Raw genomic sequence first — 19,627 nt, 5'->3', positions numbered from 1 at the left:
TACACATTTTGATAACATTTATTAATTATTTATTTTACGTCTAAACAATTTAACATTTTAGTGTTTGAACATCGATAATTATTATTATAATCAATATTATTTAATACTTTTAAACGGTGTGTAATTGTGTAAAAGTACAACTTTTGCTCCAAAATGTTATTTTTGTGAATGAAAACTTTTTTAAAACAGATGTTTTATTTAAAAATGGAGTAATTTACTAAATAACGTGTAAAGGAAAAGACCTGTACTGCGTTTTAATGATATAAATTGACTAAATGGTTTTAAACAATGCGTGTAAAAGGACCATTGTTTAATAAATAATAAAAACATAACCTATATCTGTTTTCTGTCATCATTAAAGTTTGAAAATGTATTGTTTTTCCATCATTTTGAACATTTTTACATTGAACAAGACAGGTGTAACAGGTGTACAGTCTGGTACCGCATCAGATGGGGTTCCGTATCGTGGGAAAATTTTCCCACGATCACGTGACCAGTCCAGAAGTGGAGGTGGTGGTGAAGGGGTGTTGGTGGGTGGGAAGAGGAGGGGAGACCGTGGAAATTTTCCCACGATCACGCGTTCAGACCGGAAGTGAGCGGGAGGGGTAAAAAAGGGGCGGGGCTTATTTTTATGGGGGGCAATAAATCACTCAAAGTGACACTTGCCGCCCTTCATTCTCTCTCCTGATCCAGTTGTTAGATTCAGCTTACCCATTTATAATGATCTGGTTCTTCAGTTATAGCTCACTAAAGGGGAAGGTCATCAGAGAAAAAGGCTATTATCTACTATTATCCTTGTTGTATATTATCTATTGCATATTATCTACTGTTGCATATTATCTACTATTATCCTTGAGACATTCTCATATACACACAACACAATTTAAAATGTTCTGTGAACTCTTCTTTAAAGATGTTTGGATACAAAACATGACCAAAAAAATTATAATTCAAGAAAAAATATATATATTTTGCATTAACAAAGCAAGTTGGACTTTTCTTTGAATACAAATTAAAGCTTAGAGGGATATTGAACAGACCTGCAGTTACCTGCAATGAGATCCTGTGCTCGTTTGAGAGAGAAGAATTACATCTTTGATTCATCTGTATCAGAATGAACTGGGGACACAGACTGGCTTGACCATCTAATGCATCTGTCCTTAAGCAGACATCTAAATTACTCAACTCCTTGGTTTGAATGCAGCTTCTAATGGATTTTATTGGTTTGGTCTTCTCAGGTGTTGTTGTTTTAAAGGTCTCTTGGGCTGATGTGCATTTATTACATTCTGTCTAAATATTAGCAGCAGAACATTCATCACTTCTCCCACCAGTTTATTTGCTTTACGTAACATGAGGAATCTTCAGCGCCATTAAAACAGACAACCCATTTTTAAAAGAGACAAAACATTCAAGACTTTTCACACACTGTTGGATATTGATGTTCCTAGATCAACTGGAATGGCCTATCATGGATTCAGTAGATTGATATTCCATTCTTTATTAACACTTTATTTAGGGTCCAATTCTCACTATTAAGTAGTTGCTTATTATATATTACTGGGATGTTGGATATTTATTAGAACTTAAAGCACATTGTAATTGGGTTCGTTGTAATGGGAAGAATAATAAAATATTTTAATAAAATAAATAATTGGCGTTTTAAAAATACGATAGCTGGAGTAAAACAATGCACAAAAATGTACAAAATCCAAAGCAATAGCGATTATGTTCTTACTAATGGGAAATATGCAGAATTGGATGCAAATGAAATTCGATGTATGAATTTTGAGATGTAAACAATCAGACCAATGTAAAAGTCTGTAGATAAATGTAAGCCAGTGAAGTTCTTGCATAATATACAGAGAGCTAGACCTTTCTCATCCCAAGGCGTCATCTAAATGACTTGACCATGCATCAACATCAAAAAAAAAACAAAAAAAACATCCAACGCACGTGGCACCTTTAGCATCATTAGGCCTATGAAACGCGCCTCCTAGTGGTCTAACCCTAAACCTACCCGCGTCATTTAACTGACGCTAAAGGTTGCCATGTGCGTCGGATTTAGACGCATGGTCAAAAGTGTAATGACACCCAAGGACGAGAATGTGTTGTTTATAATAAAAAACACAGGTCACAGTGATCAGCTCTTTAACGAACCAACTGTACCATTAAAGCTGGACAAATAAACAAATAAATTAGTTACATGTTCCATGCAGTAATGACTATCAGTGCAAGCAGCAACTGCTTGGTCTGCAGTTATACAGTTTAAATTTGAAACATCCTGTTTGCTGAAGAAATTTACGGAAAAAAGTGATCTATGTGGATAACTGATCTCACCCACTGAATGAAGTGAATAGGAAATTGGATGCTTTGTACTTCATTTGTGTCAGCAAAAATGGGCAGTCGATATCCAGACAACAACGCTGCCTAGGCAATTTTTCATACGCTGCCTGAAAAAAATCGAAATGAATTTATTTTTTACTTATTGCTTGATGGACTCGTGGAGTCGTCAGCGTGGTACAGTTTAAGATGAGACGCACTAAGTAAACAGCCCTTCTTTTTGCATGACTAAAGTGAAGATGGAGTGACTACATCACAGTCACATTAAGGTGAATGGATAATTAATGCAATGCATATTTTCTTTTTTTCCCAAGTGAAGGAATCTCATTTCTTTTTAAAATGCATGGAATAAATAATACAATCTCTCTTTTTATGAAGTGATGTCAAAGACTGTTTTAAAATATTCCTCATTATTGTATGTTTATAGTGCCATGCTTAGATGAAGACAGCGTGCAATAACTCCTCTCAAACGCAGCCTTGACCTTTGCAGTGGTCACATTAATAATGAATACACTTGGCACACATGGAGACAGTTCTTTGCATTTAATAGACTAAATAAAAATGCTCTATAAATTCTGTACATAACCTCAGTGGAATTTACTAAAGCAGCCAGCGAATAAAAATCTATTACATATGTAGAGTTACTGGAAAAGTGGATAAATCCAAAGGGTTCACATACTTTTTCCTTCCCAGATGAGCTGAATTCTGCTGAAATCACAAACGGCATTTTCAACTATGAAAGTGAAGTATAAGGGATCTGTGATGGTGCAGCAAGGGAACTGAATAATATTCCAGAAAATAATGCATAAAAGTACACACTAAATATGGATTTAGGCAGAAATAACCGAAGGAATTCAAACGAGGAACTTCATGCTGTCTGAAGCTGCTGATCAGACCGGCACAGCAGGAGACGTTGTTGTTTCATTTCTTTTCAAACCTCTTCAGTATGTGTATATTTTTGTAGTGTTCAATGGGACTAAAGTCAGCCTGTTTCTTGAATATTCATCAATGTAATGTTGCAAGATCTGCATTATTTATTCATTTTAGATCATAGAAATACATCATGATCCTCTGCTGTATAGAATTTCCTGAGGCTTTTCCAATCAGTGTTTCAATTCACTGGTGTCTTCAATGGACAAAATTGTAATCCTGCTGTATAGTGCATCCCCATGGCTGTCACGGATGGAACAGGAGTCAGACAGGTGGTAAGTGAAATAGTGTTTACCAGCCCATTCTCACTCCCAAGGCGTCACCTAACTGACGCCTTGGGAAGCATTTGACCATGCTTCAATATCTGACGCTTTAGGCGCCCTTTAGCGTCAGTTAGATGACGCCCTAGGATCGCGTGTACCCTACCCCCACCCCATACCTAAACCTAACCGCGTCCTCTAACTGACGCTTTCCTTTAGCGTCAGTTAGATGACGCCGTAGGATCGCGTCATGTAAGTGACGCTAAAGGGCGCCTAAAACGTCAAATATTGAAGCATGGTCAAAGGTGACGCCTTGGGGTAAGAATGTTTTGCGTTTACAGGTTGCAGATCCAGACAGAGATATGGTGAGTATGCAAGCAGATGATATACAAGATGGAACTAAGCTGAAGGATAACCAGAGTCTTTGTTTACAGAGAGTCACTGCGGAACAGGCTGATGACCGGAGACTGGACTTCCGTGTGAAGGTTAGCAGGTGATCAATGGATGGAACTCTGGTTGGTAGAGGGTAAGTTGCAGGTAAGTAGCATTGAGTGTGTGAAGAGGAGTTGAATATATACAGGGAGGTGAACTGATGATTAAAGGGTAACTAAACACCAAAACAACTTTTTTTAGTTAATGATCTGTAAGAATGGAGCTTCATAAATGCTGTTCATTGATTCGAGTACATTTTTTGACAATTGAGTATAAAGTGTTTTGATTTTCAAATATATGGTGTAAAAACGTCTGAGTGCTGCCCTCTTCAGGTTAAACGGAAAGCTCCTGCAGTAGGGGTACTTGCTGACGTAGCGAACTCTCAGACGCACTCTGTCACACCCTTGGTGCGAGCTCACCACGCCCTTGGCAACCCCTGGTATAAAAGCATCTGGTTCCGTCAAAACTACTGTAGCGAGTCAGGAGTTGGATTTATGAGTATTGAAAACGATCAGGATACTATAGCATATAATAGCATCTAGTTAGCATAGCATTTATATAGTTATTTAGATTATTTTTGAAAACGACCAGGATAGAGTATTGTTGCATCTATTTAGCATAGCATTATATAGATAATTTAGATTATTTTGTGTAGCTAGTAGCATAGTACAGTTAGGATAGCTTCAAGTTAGCATAGATTTATCAGTGTTTAGTACAGTGATCAGGATAGTAACGGAGGTGGACATGGGCTTCTCCACACGCAGTGCCAAACACTGCTCGTCCTGCATGGACTCCTCCACCGCAGCGGCGTCTTGATGTGAGTGATCATGGATATTTTAATCACAATTTATGGTTAGGATAAAGTTAATCCTCTAGGGTCGACAAACGAGCCGGTGCATTTTGCTGGATTTTTTCATATAGCTGGCATAATATCAATAGCGTGCGCTATTGAGATCAACTCGACGACATAACTCATCAGATGCCGGTCGCGATGCGGGAGTTAAGACCGCAGTTTGAGCCAGCAGCTCGAATGGATTTGGCCCTGTGTATACATACAATTCACCCTCATCCACTTCAGGTGAAGGTGAAGGTGAGGGAGAAAAGTCATCGACTTCAAATGGCCGCTCTGTTGCAAAGGCAGCTATTGAGTCACTCCAGACTAGTCTCGCTCTATTTTAGAGTCTGACAGCAGCTGTCACTCACGGCGGGTCTCAGGTGCACGCCCCCTAGCCCCGCTGGGGTCTGCCCATTTTTTCAGCATTTTTCAAATATTGCTAGTGGGTGGAGTCAGGCTCTGACCAGGGGTTTAGTTACCCTTTAAAACTGTGAACTGTGAACGAGTGGGAGGAGTGAGTGAAGCTGGTGGAATACTGACAATGGCATTACAATTTCTTACATAACTTTAAGCAGGTCGACTAAAGCTTGATTTTTTCCAGAAGTATTTGGTGTTATTTAAGGTTTGGTAGAATGTAACTTTTTTTTTCAACTGTATGTGTTGCACTCTGAACAGGACTGCAGTCACACAGTAGGGCATTTAGATAACTTTCAGCCTTACAAAAGAGTTACCTTTTTTTTAGTTTTAATCTTCTCTGTCTTTCTTTTGAAATCCATGAGCATTTCTTTTTTATCAGGTCTCAATGCTCTAAAACAGAATATTGAAGTGCAGGAATCCAAAATGGCACTGCAGGAGGTTCACTCTTTTATATATATATATATATATATATATATATATATATATATATATATATATATATATATATATATATATTCACTCACACAGCTTTTTAGTCTGCTTGTTCATTATATTTAGTGCCATTTTATGTGTGTGAATGTCAGAGATCATATAGTCAGCTGGTCATTATCATGAGCTAAACGCTGACCGGGATCAGGATCAGGTCTTGTATCGCCCTGAAGGGCTATATTTTGTGATAATGAGCAGCTGGATGCTTTATTCTGCTTATTTCACAGCTACATGCCACTTTCTATGAAAACAGTACTCTGGTGTTACATTTTTTTCCATTAGCATTAGAGACAAAAACTCAATGTTTTTATTTTGATAACAACTGCATATATAAACTATTATCCAACCCTTAACGCCCACTGTCACAAATATGCTACAAACCGTTTGACTCAGTCAACCAGCCGAGATCTGCATTCCCCCAATGCCGGTTAGTGCAAATTCGCTACGGACCTAGGACCTTCGACAAGTACTTGTTTCTAGTGGGACCGCAAAGTGACGGACTTATTTCCTGTTTACGCACGAGAATTACTCTGGTCAGGAACATTTGCAACATACCAAATTGACCATTATGCCCGCTGTTGCAGATTTGCAACATACCAAAATTTAGATTTTTTTTTGTTGTGCAAAAGTGAAATTGATAATCTCAACATTATTTACCATCTACTTAAAGGCAAAAACACACATAAAACATTTTTTTTTATATATACAGCTATATAAATTCAGGGGTTCAAGTAATAGTTTTAAAACCATCCTTAATTTTGACCCATTTCATAACAGAGGTCTTGATATTTGTTTACTGTTTAACCATTAAAATCATAATCTTTTGAACTTGTTGTAATAAAAAGATTGTAGTAATAAAAATTTGATAAAATTAATCGCTACTTTTTAATTTACATACATACATTAGTCTATTTCATTTAATTGCACTTGTTACTGTATGGCAGAGGCTTTGTTTTTTATAAACTAAATAAATTGGTTTAAATTAAAGTCAAAATTTATTGCTTGATTGATTGAATAAAAAAAAATAAGGCCCTTTTGGCACATGCCAATGCCACCGGATGTGCCAATAAGCATAGTGACGTGCCATTGGCTTCTGCGTCAGATGCCATGTCACTTAATGTTAAAACTGCTACTGGAGAGTTGGGGAAATTGCCACTTAAAAAAATAGGAGACTGCAAAGTGACACTGCAATCAACCAGTGAGATTCTGTTATTTCAGAGAGCCATGTAATATAGCCTACTTGCTGAGGAGGCAAGGTCTACATTTGAATCTACTTTGAATTTGGCGTTCTTCCAATCACACGTCTGATGTGAAACATCTGGGACATCACTAACAGTAGTTATGCAACAATTACATGAAACTATACTGCAGCAATCCAATTTATTATATAAGTGCCTCTTGAGCTCATAAAGTTTCAGTAAATGAAGTGAAGTTAGCTTCTAATAGGTTGATTAGGTTGATTATTTTGACAGTGAAAGGTGACCTTTAAAAGTTCAGATGAAAATTTCATATTAATGTAAGAAGGCAAGCATCTATGCACGATCACACAAAAGAAAAGAACGTATGTGACAAGAAAAGAAAGACTCAGATGGATATTAGGATGTGCACTGCAGATACCGAGGGGATAATAGGCTGTACTCAGTTCTTTTGAAATGCAACTACTGAGGAAATTTTGGAGAACATTCTCTGTGGGTCAAACCAGAACCCACAGTAAAGCCCACAGCATAGAGGGGTAAACATATTCAAGCTGTAGTGTGAAAGTGTTCAGCAGATGAGCTACACTCAGCACAAGCCAATGAGCTAAACTCATATACCGGTATATGAGGCTCTGCCACTTCAGAGTCTTTTTCCTATGACTGTGGATGAACTGCGTCCCTTCATCAAGGGTGCCAGTTATGCCATGCCTATGGCTCCATCTACCCCAGCATGTTAGAGAATATCCAGCTTTATTATAAAACTGAGCTAAAAAAAAAAAAAAAAACGATATCTGGCTTTTATTTGCATGTAAACTGGAAACTGAGGCATGCTGAGTGTGCATTTGAACCCTTATTATATGTATTTCTTAAAATACCAAATATGAGCCCCCCCCCCCCCCAAAAAAAAAAAAAAAAAGGGAAGCTGAAACTTGAGCTACTTGAAACTTTAAAATAGTGACTGTTTCATAAATTTTTCTTTAGAGAATCTGTTTGAATGCCACTTTTTTTGGAAACCCTGTAAATTGTGTAATAAAAAGAGGCGGTGTTCCCCTTCTGGAAAGATGTGGCTAGGTGTCGAACACGGCGCGAATACTCTTGTCGACTGGCGAGCCATCATGGCCACAGAGTCCATTTCTATTCCTAGAAAGGAAATTGACTGACTGAGCAGTAATGAGCTCTTGGTCCAGTTGACCGTGAGACCCAAGCTTTTCAAATAGTTCTATGAGATACGAGTTTTATCTCCAAATGCTAAAATCAGCCAATCGTACAAATAGTTGAAATCGCATGCCCTGATTTCTCACTGGGGCAAGAGCCACATCCATGCACTCCGTGGACATATGGGGTGCTAGGGACAGGCCAAACGGGAGGACGGTGTACTGATATACCTGCGAATCTCAAGAACAGCCTGTGACGGGGTATAATCTGAATCTGAAAATAAGCGTCTTTCAGATCGATAGATTAACCAGTCCCTCAGGCGATTTGTCTGGTTGTAATAATTTTGAACGGTCTTTTCATGAGAGCTTTGTTCAAAAGCTTCAGATTCAAGATAGGAAGATGGGTACAAGGAATACGTATATGCAATACGAGAGAACCTCTCATTAGAAAACAAAAAGGGTTCATGTTACAGTAAAGTGGTGAGGTAAGGTGTAGTAAAGGGAGGGAATCAACAACCAGTCTTTGAAGTCTCACAAGAGAAATTCTGAGTTCAATTTCTTTGCAGCTATACAGAAGCCTTTTGGAAAGACCAATTTGGTCCTGGCTGAAAGCTCAGAGGAAAATGTCTTGTGAGTGTTTATGGCTATGGAAGCTGCTTTCTTGGTATCAGAATTCACTACAGAATCAGTTTTATTTTTACAATTTGTGTTTTTTAAATGAATAAATATCAATAGTGAAACTATTCAATAAAGGGTTCTTCTAAAAAAAAAAAAATCTGCATTATCACCCGGTTTTTTTCCCACCAAAATATCACAATTATTTTTCAATTCAGAAATTGAAGCATGTTCATCATAGAATTAGTTTATTTAAAACATTCTTTGTATGTTTTTTTTAAAAATAAATTTATGTATTTGCAAATTAATTAACGGAACCAGACAAAAATAGCATCGACCCCAATAACCCAAGCACAAACCGAAGACACAGAGAAATCAATACTTGTCTGGAATTATAATCATTTCACGTGAAACCCATTTCCATACAGTATTACTTCCGATACATGACCACGATTGGAGATATAGCTCATATATCCTCCTTGAAAACTGTACTCCAATTACAATATAGCTGGGAGGGAGGCATAGTATCAGACTTGATTCAGCATCTGGAATACAATGGCTCAAGGAAGTAAATAAAACACATATATTTCCTCAAAACAGTTCTATCAATGTTTCTTATAAACAACGATGTTGCACATGAGGATTCAAGACAGGCACATATGGAACTCCTTAGATTTTGGTCCCTTGAATAATCATGTGCTCTCTATGTTGTGGCTGCTCAAGGCTGATCTTCCTTTCCTTTCTTCTTTTTAATCTCTCTGTTTTCACTCTAAGGCAATAAACTTAAGAAAGTTCCACTGAGAATGTAGAATGTGAAACTGTAGCATTACCGTTATCATCAATAAATTGCCAAATTAATTCAAAACCAAAAACCAAACCAGTGTTAATAGTAATAGTAAAATACAAAGTGAGAAAGATTCGTAAGCTTGAAAGAACTTGATACACTAGCTCGGATCCTGTGTAGATACACTTTGCTACACGTTTGAAATCGATGGGGCAAGTTAATGATTTTTTTTATCATACATTCTTAGAGTAGGCTACTAGACCAGAACCAGTGATGCGCGGGTCAATGTATAAACAACCCGCAACCGACCGACGTTTTCAACTACCCGCCCGCAACTCGGACCGCAAAAAAAAGTAAAAAAAATATTGTACCCGACCCGCTTCCTGACCGCATTTTTTAAAAGTAGTAAATGCTCATCGGAGCGTTATTGGGACATCTCGTGTAACAACACAGCATCGCAAGAAGAGGCCTACACATAACAAAGGCAAAGCCAGCACTTTGGTCATCATCTTTCATTATTTCAGCAAATGTCTCCCACACTTTTACTCTTTCTATTTGTGTATTTGCGGAGCTTCCACTCCCCAGTCTTCACCTTTTCTCTTGCCACCTCCATCTCTCTGCTCTGCTGTAGTGATCACATGGCCGGTTCGTCTACGAATCGTTCTTTTGAACCGGTTCTTTTTAGTGAACCGGTCGAACCAGTGCACTAAATAGAACTGAATCGTTCGAAACAGTTCGCGTCTTGCGTCAGCGCTGATCCACAAGTTACTAAGGTTACTCACTTTCAGTTTCAGACATGCCTGACAGTCCCTCCGAATCGAAATAAATCAATATCCCGAATTATATTTTACTCCAGTAACTCCAACAGTTCACTGAACCGAGACATGTTGGTGCCACTGTTGAGAGAAGTGATGAGCACGAGCAGCTGATACTGCGCATACGTACTACCGAACGCACAGGGACAGTGGCAGTTTCGTGCCAGTTATTCAGCCAATAATGTGTAGGGCTGTAGGCTATATTTCATCAAAAGTTTGTGTCTAGTACTATATTAATACAAATGTTTAATTGGCATCTTTTTTTCAAACGACCCGACCGACCGCGACCCGAATATCATTAAAAACATTTTTGGATGACCCGTAACTGCGGGTAACCGCGGGTGACCGCAGGCACCCGCTCATTTCGGATCAACCCGCGCATCACTGACCAGAACTATTTCATTGAATCTAATATTATAGAGGTCAAGAAGTGTCAATAGATTTGAATAACAGCGAGTGATCAATGTAAGCCATTTGAATACGACAGTTACATTTTTCAGAGTTTCCGGAGTTTCCTCCTGGTGTTAGTCAGAATGTTAATTACAGACAGACTTGATCTGGGATAGCTGAAGCCCTGCTGGGGATCTGTGTGTGAGAAACATTATCTGGCAAAAGTAAGACTTTCCTCGGCTATCTCCTATCACAGGAAGTGGTTTGTCACACTATCACCTAGGCTCTTATTTTTGAACAACATTATACTGTTTCATTGACGCAAGAACATGTCCGCTGTACAACCCTTGCAATCAATACAAACCACATCTCATGTCTCATACCTATGATGTTTTCAATGATACACATGTGTCGAATGTCTGAAAAAAATTCTTTAGTTTATGTCTCAGTTGAATCTTTTTATGTGGATACATATTTACACAGAAGAAGTTTTCTAGGAAAAGCAGTTGAAATGCTAGGATTTTTTTTTTTTTTTTGCTGAGTACTTATAGATTTAAAACTTAAAGGGATACTCCACTTTTTTTGGGGAAATAGGTTCATTTTACAACTCCCCCAGAGCTAAACAGTTGAGTTTTACCATTTTCAAATCCATTCAGCTGATTTTCTGATATTTAGAAGAATAGAATAACAGTAACCAGACAGTTTCTGGTCTCATTGACTTCCATAGTAGGGGAAAAAAAAAACTAGACCAGAAACTGTCTTCTAAATATCAGAAAATCAGCTGAATGGATTCAAAAACAGTAAAACTCAACTGTTTATGTCATGAGTTGGAAGGATGAACCCAATTGCAGACAGCAAGTAACTCAAAAAAAAAGGTTTTATTAATGGCAAAAACAGAAAACAAAACCCACGATGGGGCAAAACAAGAACAGGTAGCAAACACTAAACTAAGACTCAGATAATAAACTCACAGACAAGACTAGATACACACTTCTTACAAGATGATCAACAGAGAACTTACAGCTAGACTCACACGAGGTTTGACAAGGTAAGGAAGACAATGTACCGACACAGGACAGCAAACACAAGAGGATTAAATAGGGAGAAACTAATGAGGGAAACAGCTGACACTAACAGGGCAATAATGAATAAACAAGGATAACAAGGGGGCGGGGTTATGAGACAAGACAACGCAAGCACACAGCCCAAACAAATGGCCATGTGCTTACACAGAAAACATGGTTCTGCCATGATCCTGCCACAAGACTAGGAAAAATAAGCGATGTGATGGCAGAATCATGACAGTTTAACTCAAAAAAAAAAAAGTGGAGTATCCCTTTAAGTACTACTGTGTGACTAGGAGCTCTTAACTATATGTACAAAGATTGACAAATTGCAGTTGACAAATGTGAGTAGATTAACCTAAAGTAAGATAGTGAACCTGATATCAAATGATGGGAAAAAAAAGGTTAATTCATTAACACAGAAAGTTTTTAGAACACAGACTAATACCATTGGGACATGTGATGTGTTACAGTTTCCTTAGTGATATTTAAGGCTGCACCCTAACTGTAATATTACTGATGTGTTTTTTGCATATTTGTAGTGATTCTAATAATGCTGGAATGAATATAATATGCAGGTTGTTGTTGTTTTTTTACATAATATATGGCATATGTTATGTATCTTATGTAACAAACATAATTTGAATTTTGATTAAAGGATAGTTTAAAGGTTTCCATGAATTGGCTTAAACAGACATGTGCAATCTCGCATCGTGACTGAATCCCAGACCACACCAAGGAAAGTGGTCCTCTTTCATGGAGAAAGCACACTCTTCTTGGCATTGAGCCTCAACCCCAACATTTGCAGATGAGCGAGAACAATACCTCGGTGACCAGCCTGTTCTCATCCCACGACGTCATCTAACTGACGCTTTTGACCATACGTCAACATCCGACGTTTTAGGGCACCCTTTAACGTTAGTTAGATGACACTAACCCCAGACCTAAACCTACCCGCATCATCTAATTGGCGCTAACGGTAAAGCGTCAGTTAGATGACGCCCTAGGATAGCATCATCTTACTGACGTTAAAGGGTGCCCTAAAACATCGGATGTTGACGAATGGTCAAAAACATCAGTTAGATGACGTCTTGGGATGAAAATGTGATGAACCAGTAACTGCTCCAATTCCGCTAGAATCAGCCAGTTGTCTATGTAATTCAGAATGCGTATACCCTGCAGTCTAAGCGGGGGCAGAGCTGCATCTATGCACTTTGTGAATGTGCGGGGTGATAAAGCTAGACCGAATGGAAGTACCCAATACTGGTTTACTTTGCCCCCGAAAGAAAACCTCAGGAACCTCCTGTGCTGAGGGATCTATCGTGACAAACCAGTCCTCGGATCTGATTTGGGTCACGATCTGTTTGAGTGTAGGCATGATGAATTTGATTTTCTGTACTGAACGATTCAACATACGAAGTAAAATGGGACTCAACCCTCCATCCCTTTTTGGAACAATGAAATAATGGCTGTAAAAACCCGACTCTCTGTCGGATGAGTACACCTGTACTATAGCTTCCTTCTCTAACAGGGCCTTTACCTCTTGCTCCATTACCAGAGCCTGCTTGGGATGTACTACTGTGAACAACACCCCATTGTAGCTAGGGGTATATACAATATAACAATATATCATGCCACAATATATCGCAATACAAAAATTCAACAATACGTCTTCTTAGCCACGTGTGTATCACCCGGCCGTGACGCTCATTCTATCCATTGGGCTTCGGACGCATTCACGCTGGGGGCGTTCCCAAAGCATCGTTGATGCGTTGCGAGTTCCCTCGAAAGGGAAAATGATGAATTAGAAGAGTACTAGCTCTTCGATTGGCTGGTGTGAAATGATGTCACTTCTCAGGCAGAAAGCTCTTTTTTACTTAGAAAAAACTTATTGCTAACAGAAACTGAAATATCCTATACAGTGGTATGAATAAGTTTTGGCACCCATACTAAAGTTGCCTAAAAAGAGGAATAAAAAAATCATCTTTTGGATACTGATCTTAATGCCTTAATTAGAAAAATGAGGAAAACTCCAACCTTTAAGGACACAAATTTTCTTTGTGAATGAATAATGTATTATAAATAAATAAATGTTTTTCCTTAAAATACAGGGTGCATAAGTCTGGGCACCCATATGTTAAATTCCCATAGAGTCAGGCAGATTTTTATTTTTAAAAGCCAGTTATTTCATGGATCCAGGATAATATGCATCCTGATAAAGTTCCCTTGGCCTTTGGAATTAAAGTATCCCCACATCATCACACACCTTCCACCACACCTAGAGATTGGCATGGGGTACTTTCCATAAGATCATCTTTCAATGCAAATCAAACCAGCTATTAGGCTAACTGAAGTAAAACCATGCCAATCTCTAGGTGTGGTGTAAGGTGTGTGATGATGTGGGGATATTTTAACTCCAAAGGCCAAGGGAACTTTATCAGGATGCATATTATCCTGGATCCATGAAATAACTGGCTTTTAAAAATAAAAATCTGAATTTAACATAGGGGTGCCGTGACTTATGCACCCTGTATTTTAAGGAAAAACATTTATTTATTTATGATACATTATTCATTCACAAAGAAAATGTGTGTCCTTAAAGGTTGGAGTTTTCCTAATTTTTCTAATTAAGGCATTAAGATCAATATCCAAAAGATGATTTTTTTATTCCTCTTTTTAGGCACATTTAGCATAGGTGCCAAAACTTATTCATACCACTATATCAGTCAATTGCAGGTTATATGTCAAAACATTAGAGGTGCTCATGTCATGGCATCACATACAGTTTAGTGTTTTTTTCACCAGACAATGGAACACGTTGGCTAGGACTCAAAGAGTGTCTGGTGTTTGAGACGCGCACACAGATCGAATGTCTTTCATCCTCTCTGGGAGCATTGCTGTAATTGTCACTGTGTCTAATGAAAACAAGTCATGTAAAGAGATCTGGCCAGGGAGACTGAGTTAGGGCTGAACACAGGACAACAGGCTCATTCACAAAACCAAATAAAAGTGAACCCCTGTGGTTATGATGTAATTGTTTTATTCTGAAGATTCAACAGAAGCCCATTTCTAAAAGGCCCCTTTTGCCATAGACATTTAAGCCACACTTAAAAGTATAATGTATATCATTGCATTAGATAACAAAATCAAACCAAGTTTATTTATTTTAAAGAAAGACCGGACACTATACAAAAACTTAAGCTTGCATCTTTTGTTTGCATCGAATGCAATGCAATTTATATTTAAGTGACATTTAAGTATCAACTCTGGTCTCTCATCTCTAAAAACTGAGGCAAATAATTTTTAAACATTTTAATATGACAATTCGGCCAATGTTGTCAGCTTGAAGCTCTGAAAGAGTCACACTCAGCCTTGATTTCAGCACGATTGGATTGCTACAGCGATCCATTGCTGTGTGATCATTATCTGGTTGATGGACCAGAACTTGAACTCCATTATATCTGCAGAGTGATCTGATACTTCTCCGAGAGAAAAAAAGAACTACACATTAGTGTAGTTGTAATTTACTTGTGAGACATTCTAGTGCTGGCATGTGTGAAGTGTTCTTCACAAATCTGCAGTTAGAGAGAGACTGGATCAGGAAATTGAGATTTAAATGTGATAGAGTGGGAAAAATGTCACCGCATGCAAACCTACTTGAAACTTCTCAGAAAATATCTCCTGCAAAAAAAGAAAACATACATTGTTGATTAGTACAGATAAATTATTTATAATAGACCTATAGCAGTACAAAACATAATACATAATGCAGAAAAGTCTGCATAATTTCTTTATATTCCAAGTCCTTGAGTCATATGATGAATTTTTATCTTCAGTTGAATTGAATGCGCTATTACTCCTTACAGTATAAGGATGAAAAGAAATTGCTCACACTCTTTAATGTTTGTCATCTGTACTGTTTTGTCAGATTTGAATGTGCCAGGTTTGAAAACATGGAGCTTGGAGTAACTGGACTGCACTGGCTATTATTGTGTTTCAAAGGAGCCCAAAACTCCTTTTGGTTTTCCACGGAGGAATGTAATGTGTACACGTATGCCTTTCTTACTGTAAAGTGGATAGCAATCTATATAAAAATTAATTCTTATATGTTGATTTGAAAACAGTGTTGGTTGACTGGTTTGTCTCAGTGAGAAGTTGTTAAGTTTCTACTTGTACAATATTTGACAAGGTTACCTCTTAAAAATGACAAAGTCTGGCATTTGTGACTGATAATTCCTCTTTTCCTTTTTCTCCCCAGCATATCTGCGGCTTCAAATGCGTTATAACACAATAAGAATACATTTTTGTGCGACTTTGACAGAAAATGAAATTGAAAAATTGGAAAAAAAAAACATCTACATAATACAAAAGACTTCACAGAGCATCTGTGGTTTGCCCGGACATAAATCATATGAAGCATTATCTTGAAGTTAATACAAGAGTTCAACAAAAATTCCCTCTTAAAAAACATTTTGGGCTCCCTTAAAAATCTTTAAGTGAACAGTTCTTAAAAGAAGCACTTTTTAATAATCCGAAGAACCCTTCACTACAAAGAAACTTTTGGCAAAGAAGTTCCATGGATGTTAAAGCTTCTTCTTTGGACCATAGATGCCAATAACGTCTCGGTTACGTATGGTAACCCTCGTTCCCCGAGGAACGGAGACGTGAGTCAGAAGTGATTCTGACAAATGGGGATCGCTTGCGAGAGGTCATGTTCCCGCAATGAGAACATGAGTCATCCATGAGTGCCTTTTCAGCGTGCCATAGCCCAAGCACGTGATACAGCGATCATGGCCGTCAGCCGGAGTTGACCGCGTCCAGAAACATCTGAATGACATCTTGAAAAAGACGCAGACAGATCGCGTCAGCTCTTTTGGAAGTGCTCTGAGGTGTTGAAACACACAAGGGGATAGTGCAATCCTGTGTGAGTACTCGCTCTCAGTGTCACGCCCACCAAACCAACAAAGCTGTGAAAACAGATGTTTTTGCTCTCAACTGTTAACACGGAGAGATCGCGACCACCGCTGTTCGTGCCATCACACCAACACTACACACAGAGGCTTCCTCACAGAAACTTGATAAACACTGTGAAGAACTCTTGCAGGAGACAGGAACAGCATTCAGTGAAAGACAAAGATGCAAACGCACCTGGATCTTGTTATATGCTTGCGTCGCGATGCACAGCAGCTGGTGCTATTATCGCATGCCATTGTGCTTTGGCTCGTTTTATTTCACTCGAAGTAGATAGGCTCTCGCAAGCGATCCCCATTCGTAAAAATCAGGGGAGCGAACCTTTATTTTTATAGTGCAACTATGAGTATTCTATTTGAAATGGCATGTATGCAGTAAAATTCTGATTTGGAAGTTTGTTTTTATAACTTTATCGACACGCAGTAACTTATTAACCCGAGGACCAAGAATGGAATCAGATATTCGTCAACTCCCAATAAGAGGGCTCATGGACGATCTTACTGTGACGACCACAACACTTGTGGAGGCAAGGTGGGTGTTAACAGTGCTTGACCACATGGCAATGTGGCCCAAAATGAAGTTTAAGCCAAAGAAAAGCAAAATAACAAACAGGTTTAAGCTGTAAGTGCAGGGTGAGTATATTCCATCAATAAAGGAGAATCCAATTAAGTGCCATGGAAAGTGGTTTGTTCAATGACTCACTCTCAGATAGGAACAATATGAATAGCACTGAAAAGCAGGCAAAGCATGATCGATAAATCAGGACTTCCCGGGAAATTCTAAGCATGGCTCTGCCAACGTGGACTGCTCCCGAGCATGTGGCTGTTGACAGTGTATGAAGTCCCTATGACAAGTGTGGAAGGAGTGGAGAGGAAGATCAACAAGAACTCTGAAGGAATTACTCCAAGTTTCACTTCAGTACGCTTCTAGATCAGGACAGGAACAGATATAAGATCAGGACAGCTACATCTCCCTCTTTCATCTGTGGTGGAGGATTTAAGGTGGCAAAATGTAGAATTGTAATGATATACAGAGACAACCAGGATGAGCATGTAAAAAATACAGGCATTATTACAAGATCAGGACGCAAGTGTGCCGCTGATATATCTGTTGTATGCTGAGGCTACGTGAGTGACATCATCAGAATGCCATGCACAGGGAGAAAGGGTCTAACTTCCCATTTTCAACAATGGGGAAAGGCAGACACCAAAGAGAGGAGAGCCATGATCCAGGAGGAAGTACGGGAGGAGGAAGGACAAAGAACAAGACATCCCAGGGGGCCTGGACCAAATGGAGCCTTCCCAAGAGGAAGATCACATGGACAGATCTATGGAAGTTGGAGCTTTTATGTATATGCTTCCTGCTGCTATCAGAATATGACACACTCCCGACTCCAATAAACTTGCATAAGTCAGGTATGAGAGCGTACCTACAATGCAAGCTTTGTGGAGAGGGGAGAGTGGCACCATGGTGGGTTGAAAAAACAGCACTTACGGTGCTAACATAAGGTCCTAATGATGCTTGCTAATGCTCTGGAGAAGGAGAGACGAAAGAAACTGCAAACACTTGGGAAACCAACAACATTGATCAAGTTTGTGATGGACTGAGAAAAGCCATCAACCTCATCAAGAACAACAAATAACCTAGATAGACTCGGGAGGTAGGCTACAGTTCCCCCACGTTGTTCAGACAACCTTAACCCAGATGTAGTTTTGTGGTCTAAGGAGAGGAAGAAGATTATCTTGATTGAACTTACAATAAAGTGGGAAGAAGGTTGTGATGAAGCCTCAGAAAGAAATAGTGCCAAATACCAAGATCTCTCACAACAATGCTGGGAGAAAGGATGGCATGTATGTCTGTTCCCAGTTGAGGTTGGCAGTAGAGGATTCCCAGCAGTCAGTATGGAGAATGTTTACAGCCATTGGATTGACACTGAAGGTGAATGTAAGAGAAGCATACTTTATAATTATTCTCATTTGGAATGATATATAAAGCCATGAAACCAGAGCCCTTTCCTTCAAAAATCAAGTGGTCACAAATTGAGATGCATGTAACTGTCCCACCTGACCATTTTTGATTGGATCATCAGATGTTTCCACCTGGACCAGGGATGGGCATCTTTAGTCCTGGAGGCCGACTATCTCTCAAACCCTTATTAAGAAGTCACCTAATCCTGAAGACATTGATTAGCTTTTTCAAGTGTGTGAGATTCGTATTGAAGCTAAACTCTGCAGAACAGTAAGTGGCCCTCCAGGAAACTACTCAGGCCTGCCTGAAAACTATGGATCACAACTGAATGCAAAAGAATGTCTCAATGTAATTTAAAAATATATATAAAACTTAAGATATAAAAATAGATATAAAACTTTCCTGAGTAGTTCAAAGTTCAGTTCACACATTTTAAAATGAACTAGTTTAGTTCATAGGCTATACTTCACAATTTTGAACTAAGTGCACGGTTCCAAAAAAAAAAGAAAAAAAAAAAGAAATAATTCATAGTTCTTTGTGTTGCTGCTAATTATTGCCACAACCCATACAACCACTACAGCAATTATTTTATCGGCGGGGAAAGTTTTTTGTTTTGATGACGCATATGGGGCGGTGCGACACTGGTGGCTGATGCTGTCAGATTGGGTGTTTTTTTTTTGTTGTTGCTACATAATACGCTTGTTACGTGTGTTTTCGCCTCGAAGTCTCTATAGAATTCTGGCACCCCATAATTGACCGAAAGGATAATTCCGGTATTTAACACCGTCTATTTTTTAGTTTGTTTTGAATGAAATAGAGTGGTGGACTTAGAAATTTTGACAATGGGTCCTGTCTCGACTTTTTTACTATTTTAGACTGGCTGTCTATGGGCATGCACAAAGATGTCCATAAAACAACCCTTAACGTTCATTTTCAAAACTGTGCAACTCACCGAGTGGTTGCATCG

The sequence above is a fragment of the Pimephales promelas genome, chromosome 5, assembly GCF_988280905.1.
Source record: "Pimephales promelas chromosome 5, fPimPro1.hap1.1, whole genome shotgun sequence".
Classification (NCBI taxonomy): domain Eukaryota; kingdom Metazoa; phylum Chordata; class Actinopteri; order Cypriniformes; family Leuciscidae; genus Pimephales; species Pimephales promelas.
Note: the sequence above shows the minus strand (reverse complement) of the source record.